At 37.5% G+C, this 7,793-nt stretch overlaps 2 protein-coding genes across 2 annotated transcripts in view; one reads left to right on the top strand and one right to left on the bottom strand.

Annotated features, from left to right (window-relative positions):
• The window catches only part of LOC106868700 (peroxisomal membrane protein PMP34), a 121,389-nt gene that overhangs the window by 45,248 nt on the left and 68,348 nt on the right, over positions 1-7,793 (bottom strand). The window lies entirely within an intron of this gene.
• LOC106868699 (beta-1,3-galactosyl-O-glycosyl-glycoprotein beta-1,6-N-acetylglucosaminyltransferase 3) overlaps positions 1,227-7,793 on the top strand; it is a 41,815-nt gene continuing 35,248 nt past the window's right edge. Inside the window, exon 1 of the mRNA XM_014914084.2 lies at positions 1,227-1,750. The gene's annotated coding sequence lies outside the window, so the exon portion shown is untranslated. The remainder of the gene's footprint in view (positions 1,751-7,793) is intronic.

The raw sequence follows: 7,793 nt of genomic DNA, 5'->3' as shown, positions 1-7,793 counted from the left end.
TATATATATATATATATATATATATATATATATATATATATATATATATGTGTGTGTGTGTGTGTGTGTGTGTGTGTGTGCGTGCGCTCATGAATGAATGAATGTATGTATGTATTACGTATTTATGTATGTATATGCATGAGTCACAACACACACATATATACATACAACATACGTATGCAAGCATTCGTTCACGTACACGCATACTGTATGTATATATGTGTGTGTTGTGTGTACATGTTTGTACATGAGTGAGTGAATACATATGCATATATACTAATGTATATATGCATATGTATTTATGAAACGTCTCTATGAATGGCCAGTAGTGAGTGTGTCCAGTCAATAAGATGCAATTCTTTCCTTGCTTGTCATCTTTTACAGAAGAAATGGCAAAAATGAGGAAGAAAGAAAAAAGAAAGACAGAATGAATGATCAAGAGAAAACAGTTTGAAAGAAGGAAGAAAATTAAAAACAATAAAAATACTAGAAAAAACAAAGAAAAACCCAGAGTGAAGAAAGGAAAGAAAAGATGGAAGAAAATAGGCTAAAAGGAAAGAGTAGAAGAAGAAGGGAAAAGAAAGAAAGAATAGGGAGTTTTAGAAGTGGGAAGGTGTAGGGAGGGTGTTGTTTAGCTGCGAAGGAGAGAGAGAGAGAGAGAGGGGGGGGGAAGTGGGAAGGTTAGAGAGAAGAAAAGAGGGAATGAAATTAAGAAAGGGAACACGAAAAAAAAAGACTGAAATAATGGAAGAAATATATTGCATGTATGTATGTATGTATATAAATTTCTTTCTGTCTATCTATCTATCTATCTATCTATCTATCTATCTCTACATCTATATACATACATACATACCTAAACGCATATACATGCGTGTATGCGTTTGAAATAACGAAATTTAAGGAAGGAACTATCAATTTAATATCAACGTGCGTGTGAGCTGTGTATGTATGTGTGTGTGTGTGTGTGTGTGTGTGTGTGTGTGTGTGTGTGTGTGTGTGTGTGTGTGTGTGTGTGTGGAGAACGATGAGGCAGGTAGAAGGTGAGTGCAATGAAGGGAAGTCTCCACTGAGTTGAATAATAGTGACATACAAGTTAGTATAATGGAGTTGATAGACGTGCTGAAGGTGAGTGGGCGAGTAGGAGTGGTGGGCATGGCGATGTAAGGAGGGGATGTGAGGGAGACAGCAAGTGTGTGTTCGCATGTGTGTGTGGGGGGGGTGAATACGGATTGGTGGAGGTGGTGGCTGTGGAAGAAGAAGAAGAAGAAGAAGAAGAAGAAGAAGAAGAAGAAGAAGAAGAAGAGATAATAGAACGGTAGAGATGTGTTTAGTGAAGAAGTGGCAGAACCAGGTGGAGGAAAGAACATTCTGCGAAGAGGTAGCGAGCACTGTGTGTAGCAAGACAGATTAAGTCTATATGAAAACCGGACGAAAGGAAAGAAGAATCTATGAAGGAGGGAGGAGATGGTGGGTTGAGGCGAGAGATAGTTGCATGTAGGAAATGGCATCATTCTCCAGTGAGTAGTATCTCGACTGAATGATGCTTAATTTAAAGAGTAATTACAATACGGAGTTAGATTAGCACCGGTAAACGCAATACCAGCTGCGAAGACGTCACGACTTTCACAAGAGAATTAGTTTCTTGTGCCTTATGTGATGGACCTCTATTTATACGGAATTTTTGTTTTAAATCTTCATCACTCGAGCCGGTTCTGGCAACATAATCCCCCTTTAAAGTTGCTTTAAGGTAAGTCATCCTTTCTGGCTTATGAAAACTGTAAAACGATCTCGAAAATTCTGTTTATTATCAAAAATATTTAGCTAAGGCAAAGTACGTTGTTTAGCATGATTCACAGAAAAGCCAAATGATTTACTTAAACGCATCTGTGTTTACGTGTGTTGCTCACAGCTAACGCAAAGCTTAGTTTCACTTTTGAAATAAAACGGAAAATACAAATATGTTTTTCGTCTGTTTTTCATTGTTTCGGAATAAAATGAGAGAGAAATTATTTAGTGTTGCTGACTGAAGGACATTTCTTTGGCGTTAACTGCCTGAAGGACACTTGCGTTGCTAACTGAACGACTTTTAGTTGGCGCAGCTAAGAGATCGACATATATTTTGAAATAGTCTTGACAAAATGCTGTTATATTTGAGTAGATTTACCCCAAGGTACCATCTGCGGCATTTCAGCACATGGACGTACATTGTCAAATACTATTTTGCTGTATGTATGTATGTATGTATGTACGTATGTATACACACACACACACACACACACAACTATCACTCATGTATGTATATATGTACATATGCGTGTCTGTGTATATATACGTGTGCGTGTGTATACATACGCCCCTTCCCCCACATACACACACATAAGCGTGAATTAAGAAACGGTGGCGATGGAAATTTTGTAAATAGAATTATAAGCCTTCATTGTATATTGACAGTAGAAAATAGTCAATCATTAGGGCCAAGAAACTCCCGAGCTTTATATCCCTTAATATGAGGTTATTTTCTATAGTCAACACACGGCGTAGGCTCATGATTCTATTTAAGTATCAATCATATTAATATTATATATAAATACACACAAGGCGGCGAGGTGGCAGAATTGTTAGCGCGCCGAGCAAAATGCTTTGCGGCATTTCGTCCGCCGTTACGTTCTGAATTCGAATTCTGCCGAGGTCGACTTTACCTTTCATTCTTTCGGGATCGATAAAATAAGAACCAGTTACGCACTGGGGTCGATGTAATTGATTTAGCCCCCCCCCCACACACACCTCCAGAAATTGCTGACCTTTTATAAAAATCTAAACCCGTATGCGCGCGTTGCGTCTCTTCTGAAGAGACGCTGTAATGCCAAGCGCTTTATAGACGTGAAACCCGGGGTAACATAGACCCGGGGTAACATAGACCCGGGGTAACATAGACCCGGGGTAACACCATAGACCGGCCATAACTACCTTTATCGAATTACTGTCTTGCTCTTTCGGATTTATGATTTACTGACGATATATATATATAGTTTCTCTTCTTTGTCCCACAATATATATATACGTGCATGCATACGAAGATGTAGATATTACATTTAAGTGTGTGTGTCTATAAACATTACACATGCAAGTGTGTATGTTTATAAGATACAAGATGAATGAACAGTTTTGACCAATTTATCAGATTAAAGTAAGATACATAAGTGCCACGTCTCCTTGGCACATACAAAACAAAACAAAAACATTTAGATGACATCTAAAAACGATAAAGTTCCAAACATCAAACTAATTAACTATGAATTAAATGTATATGTGTCTCAAACATACATACATGCACACACACACACACATACAATATGTACATGTGTTTACATGTACATATATTCACACGTCTAATGTAGTGAGCCTCCTGGTTCTTCACAAACTAAGCATGTGAACAACCCTACACACCACCACCACTACCACCAACACATTCGACATATGTACATACATACACATATACATATATGCATGCACGTATATATTAAGCATATATATGTATAAAGGTGTATGTAAATGTGTATGTAAATGTGTGTGAGTGTGTATGTGTGTGTGCGTGTATACAGGTATGTATGTATGCTATTATTCAACTTTATTTCTCAAGATTTCTTGTCAATAAAGAACCGGTTTCTAACTTAGTTCCACGGAGCCTTTATTGAAATTTCAACAATATCAACAGAGTATATATGTAAGCAATGTATGTATGTATGTATGTATGTATGTATGCATGTATGTATGTATGTATGTATATGTGCAACATTTTGAGTCAATGCATTTACAGATTTGTATGTTTTGCTTGATGTATGTATTCTCATGCATGTAGTTACGTGTCTACACATACACTTATATATACTTAAATGCCAAACCTTTGGAAAGCTTTGCACATTTTTACAGTTCCAGTGATGGCTTGAATCTGTAATCTTCTAATTGGCCTTCTCCTTTCTGGTTTTAAGAAGCCTAATTTCTCAAGATTGGTGCTAAGGCAGTGTGTTACATATTCCAGTGCCCCAATAATTAAAGGTATAAACCTGAACTTGTAATCCGGATAGACTAACTATAAATATCTCGATAGTTCAGCGTCAACTTTCTCAATGACCTTTAGCTTTGTGTTGATATCCGTTGGCTCACTGATTTCCCCTACTGTACATAGTTTCTCTTCTTTGTCCCACATCAATATATCTGGTCTGTTACATTTGCATTTTATTGAGGTTTTCCCAGAGACATTCCAGCAGTACTCTTACAGATTATAAGCGGCCATAGCCTCTACCCCACTGTGGGAACTTATCTGTTTGGCTTCTGGATTATCATTCCAACGGATTTCATTTTACAGTGTCTTTGCTGCAACACCATTTCTCATCGGTAGATAAAACCGCGATAACATTTTCGGACAACTGCTTATGATGTGGTTAATATCTTCAGTGCTAACTCCACAGTCTGCATCGATTATCACATTTTAGTGTTTTTCCTGCGTCTCTTCCTCTTGTGCATTGGGTATTTGGATGCTATTTATTGTTCCAGGATTGCAAACGCATACCCTTCAAAATGAGAGTTAGTAATCCGGTTGCTGGTCCACGATAGACTGCTTTGATGCTCAATGTTACTATCATCCAAGTGCTTTCTGCTATCACATCCCTGTATGATATTCTGCTGATATGCGCTCAGCCTTTCATCTGATGATACGTTGCGATAGAGTTGTTGTGTAACTTCTTTAGGCATGTGCTCAAGGTTATCAGACAAGGAATGTTGCTTAAAGAGCTGCTTTCCAAGTCTTATGAAGTTATCTACCTCGTGTATGCAAACTTGGCCAAGGGATGCATTTCGACACTTAGTGGTTTAAAGGTATTGCCGAAAGGATGTGATACGAAATTCAAGGGCAGTCTGCATCGATGCTAAGCGTCTGCCTCCTTGTTTTCGTTTTAGGTAGATGTTGTCTACGTCGCTGTTGATGTAAAAATTATTTGTGCTGGTCAGTATCTTTCGGGCTTTCCCATCAATGACTCGTATCTCATCAAGCGTCCAATCAAGTAGCCTAAATGTTTGTATGAGTCCAAGTACTGCAAACACGTTATGGGCTTTTGGTTTATTGAATGCAGACAGTTCGGAGGTTCTTATTTTCTTTATCCGGCTGTAATATTCTTTTGTGACTCGTGTCTTGATACAGGTACCATCGTAAGATATCTGTTCACATACACTTAGGTACTTGTAACATTCATCATCAGATATAGGAGAAACAGTTAAGTCATTGATGGAGATGCAGCTAGTCTAATTTACAGTTTTCCTTGACCAAACTCCAACCTTATACTCTTTAAGAATGTTGTAACCAAATCAAGCTTTTTTTACATCTTATGCATACTCTTAGCATACAGTTAAAAATTATCCACAAAGAGACTAATTTTAGTATTTACGTCTCCAAGTGAACCTGTGAACCAAGTGAACGTGAATGACAAGGAATTTACAAAAAGTATGAAGAGCATCACAGAAAGGCCGTCCCTTTGGAATTTACCTCTGCGATATTGAACTTTATCTGTGATAATTCAATTACTCCTTGTATTTAAATTCATGATGGTGGCCCGCGATGAAGCCAGGTCAGCTATGGTTTTGTGTATGCTCTCTGGAACTTTTGCAAGTTGAATGGCTTCTAGGTTCCTATTGGTAGGGACGGAGTCAAAGGTTTTCTTGTATTTCAGCCACATTGAAACTAAATTCTTCCTATGCTCCCGCAACTCTGACATTAGTTTTGCTTGGCACATCTCTAAACTCCCTTCCTCCCAGCTGCTTGTTATGTATGTATGTATGTATGTATGTATGTATGTATGTATGTATGCATGCATGCATGTATGTATGTATGTATGTCTCTTCTGTTCTTTAATTACTAAAAATCTTCCACAGAGGAGAGAGCCGATTTCCAACAAAGATACAAAGCTTCATCTTTGGGATGTAATTAATACAGACAAATTCACATTTGGAACATGAGAAAAGTCTTGCATACTTTTACTGTTCCACTCACAGATTGCACTTGTAATGTACGAATTAGCCGATCGATTTCTCTTTCTGAAAATCCCAGTTTATCCAGATTATCCTTTAAGCATTTACTAACAAAACCTAGTGATCCAAATATTATTGGTATGGATATGAATTCATAGTCTAAATATTGAAGCTGGAGGTTTCGAAGCAGTTGTCCAAAGATATCCTCTTTTTCTTTGATTTTCAAAGAGATATTTATATCTGCAGGGCAGCTAACCTCTATGATAGTATATACTTTGCCCCTCTGTCCCAAACAACAATATCCGGCCAGTTATGCTTACATTTGACAGAAGTTTTGATGGGAATATTCTACCAGTATTCCTTGGGTTGGTGTTTATAAATATATTCCATAACAGGGATTTTCTAAGTTTATTTCAGGACAGTCTTTTTTGCGGATGGCATTGTAAACTGTTTTAGCAAAAACATCGTGCCGCAGAGGGAGGTAGTACCGTGACGACATTTTTGGACAGCTGCTAATCACATGCGTAATGTCTTCCACAGAAACATGACATAGCCTACACATGCAGTTGCACCTTGGGATTACAAGAGTGTCACTGTCTCTCTTGTTCACCAGATACTTTGTGGCAATCTCTTGTTCCTGGACTGCAAACGCATAGCCTTCAAAGTGCGATGTGATGTAATGGTCTTGTGTCCAAGAGAGTCTGCACTTCGAGTCAATTTTACTGTCTTTTTCAAGCTTCCGGGCAACATACCCATGCATAGTCTTTTCTTGTGTGCTGAGTGCTTTCCATCCAGGTCTTCTCTGATGTTAGAGAGTCCAACTGCTTTGGGGTTGTGTAGGAGATCAACAAGAATAGAGTGCTTCTTGAGGACTTCACTGCCAACTCGTACAATGTTGCTCATTTCACTTTTCAGCACAGTACTGCATTAATATATTTATTTTTGCTGCTGTTGTTCAACAGGTGCTGCCTGAGTGATACGAGTGTATATATGTATGTATGTCATTATTCAGTTTTATTTCACGATTTCTGGCTAATAGAGTAAGAGCCAGTTTCTAACCTAGATCCAAGGTTCCTTCATTGGAATTTCAACATCAACAACAGGGTATTTTTGTATGTATGTATATGTGAGGATTTGTATGTTTTGTTTCATGTATGTCTTCTCATACATATACTTGCATATCTAGACATGCTCATATATACTTAAATGATAAACTTCTGGAAAGTTTTACAGATTATTACAGTTCCATTGATGGATTAAATCTGTAGTCGTCGAATCAGCTTTCTCCTTTCTGGTTTTGAAAAGACTAATTTCTCAAGGTTGGTATTTAGGCAGTTTGTTACATATCCCAGTGCCCCAACAGTTAGAGGTATAAACCTGAACTTATCTTTAACATCCCTACGAAATTGACCATGCATTCTTTTCTTTACCCACCTATTTTCAGTTTCATTCGTTTTCAATTTCTTGTATAATGCTTTATCTTTGCAATCTTTCATCCTACACAAGCCTGACCTTCTTACTTCTAAAAATAGCGGTTCTGTGGCATTTTTTACATACCATGCTATGTTGTTTTCTTCTGCTCTAATGCTGTGTTCGCATCCAATAAGTCCTCTTCCCCTCTTTTTCTTGGTTCATACAGTCTACCTGTGTCACTTTTTATGTTTATATATATCAAATGGATGTTTGATAAAACTATTCCACACATACAATAAACAGTTTTATTAAATAGTTTTATAAAACATCCATTTGATATATATAAACATATATAT

Source organism: Octopus bimaculoides, chromosome 17, assembly GCF_001194135.2.
Source record: "Octopus bimaculoides isolate UCB-OBI-ISO-001 chromosome 17, ASM119413v2, whole genome shotgun sequence".
NCBI lineage: Eukaryota > Metazoa > Mollusca > Cephalopoda > Octopoda > Octopodidae > Octopus > Octopus bimaculoides.
Note: the sequence above shows the minus strand (reverse complement) of the source record. Positions and strands in the feature narration are given on the sequence as shown.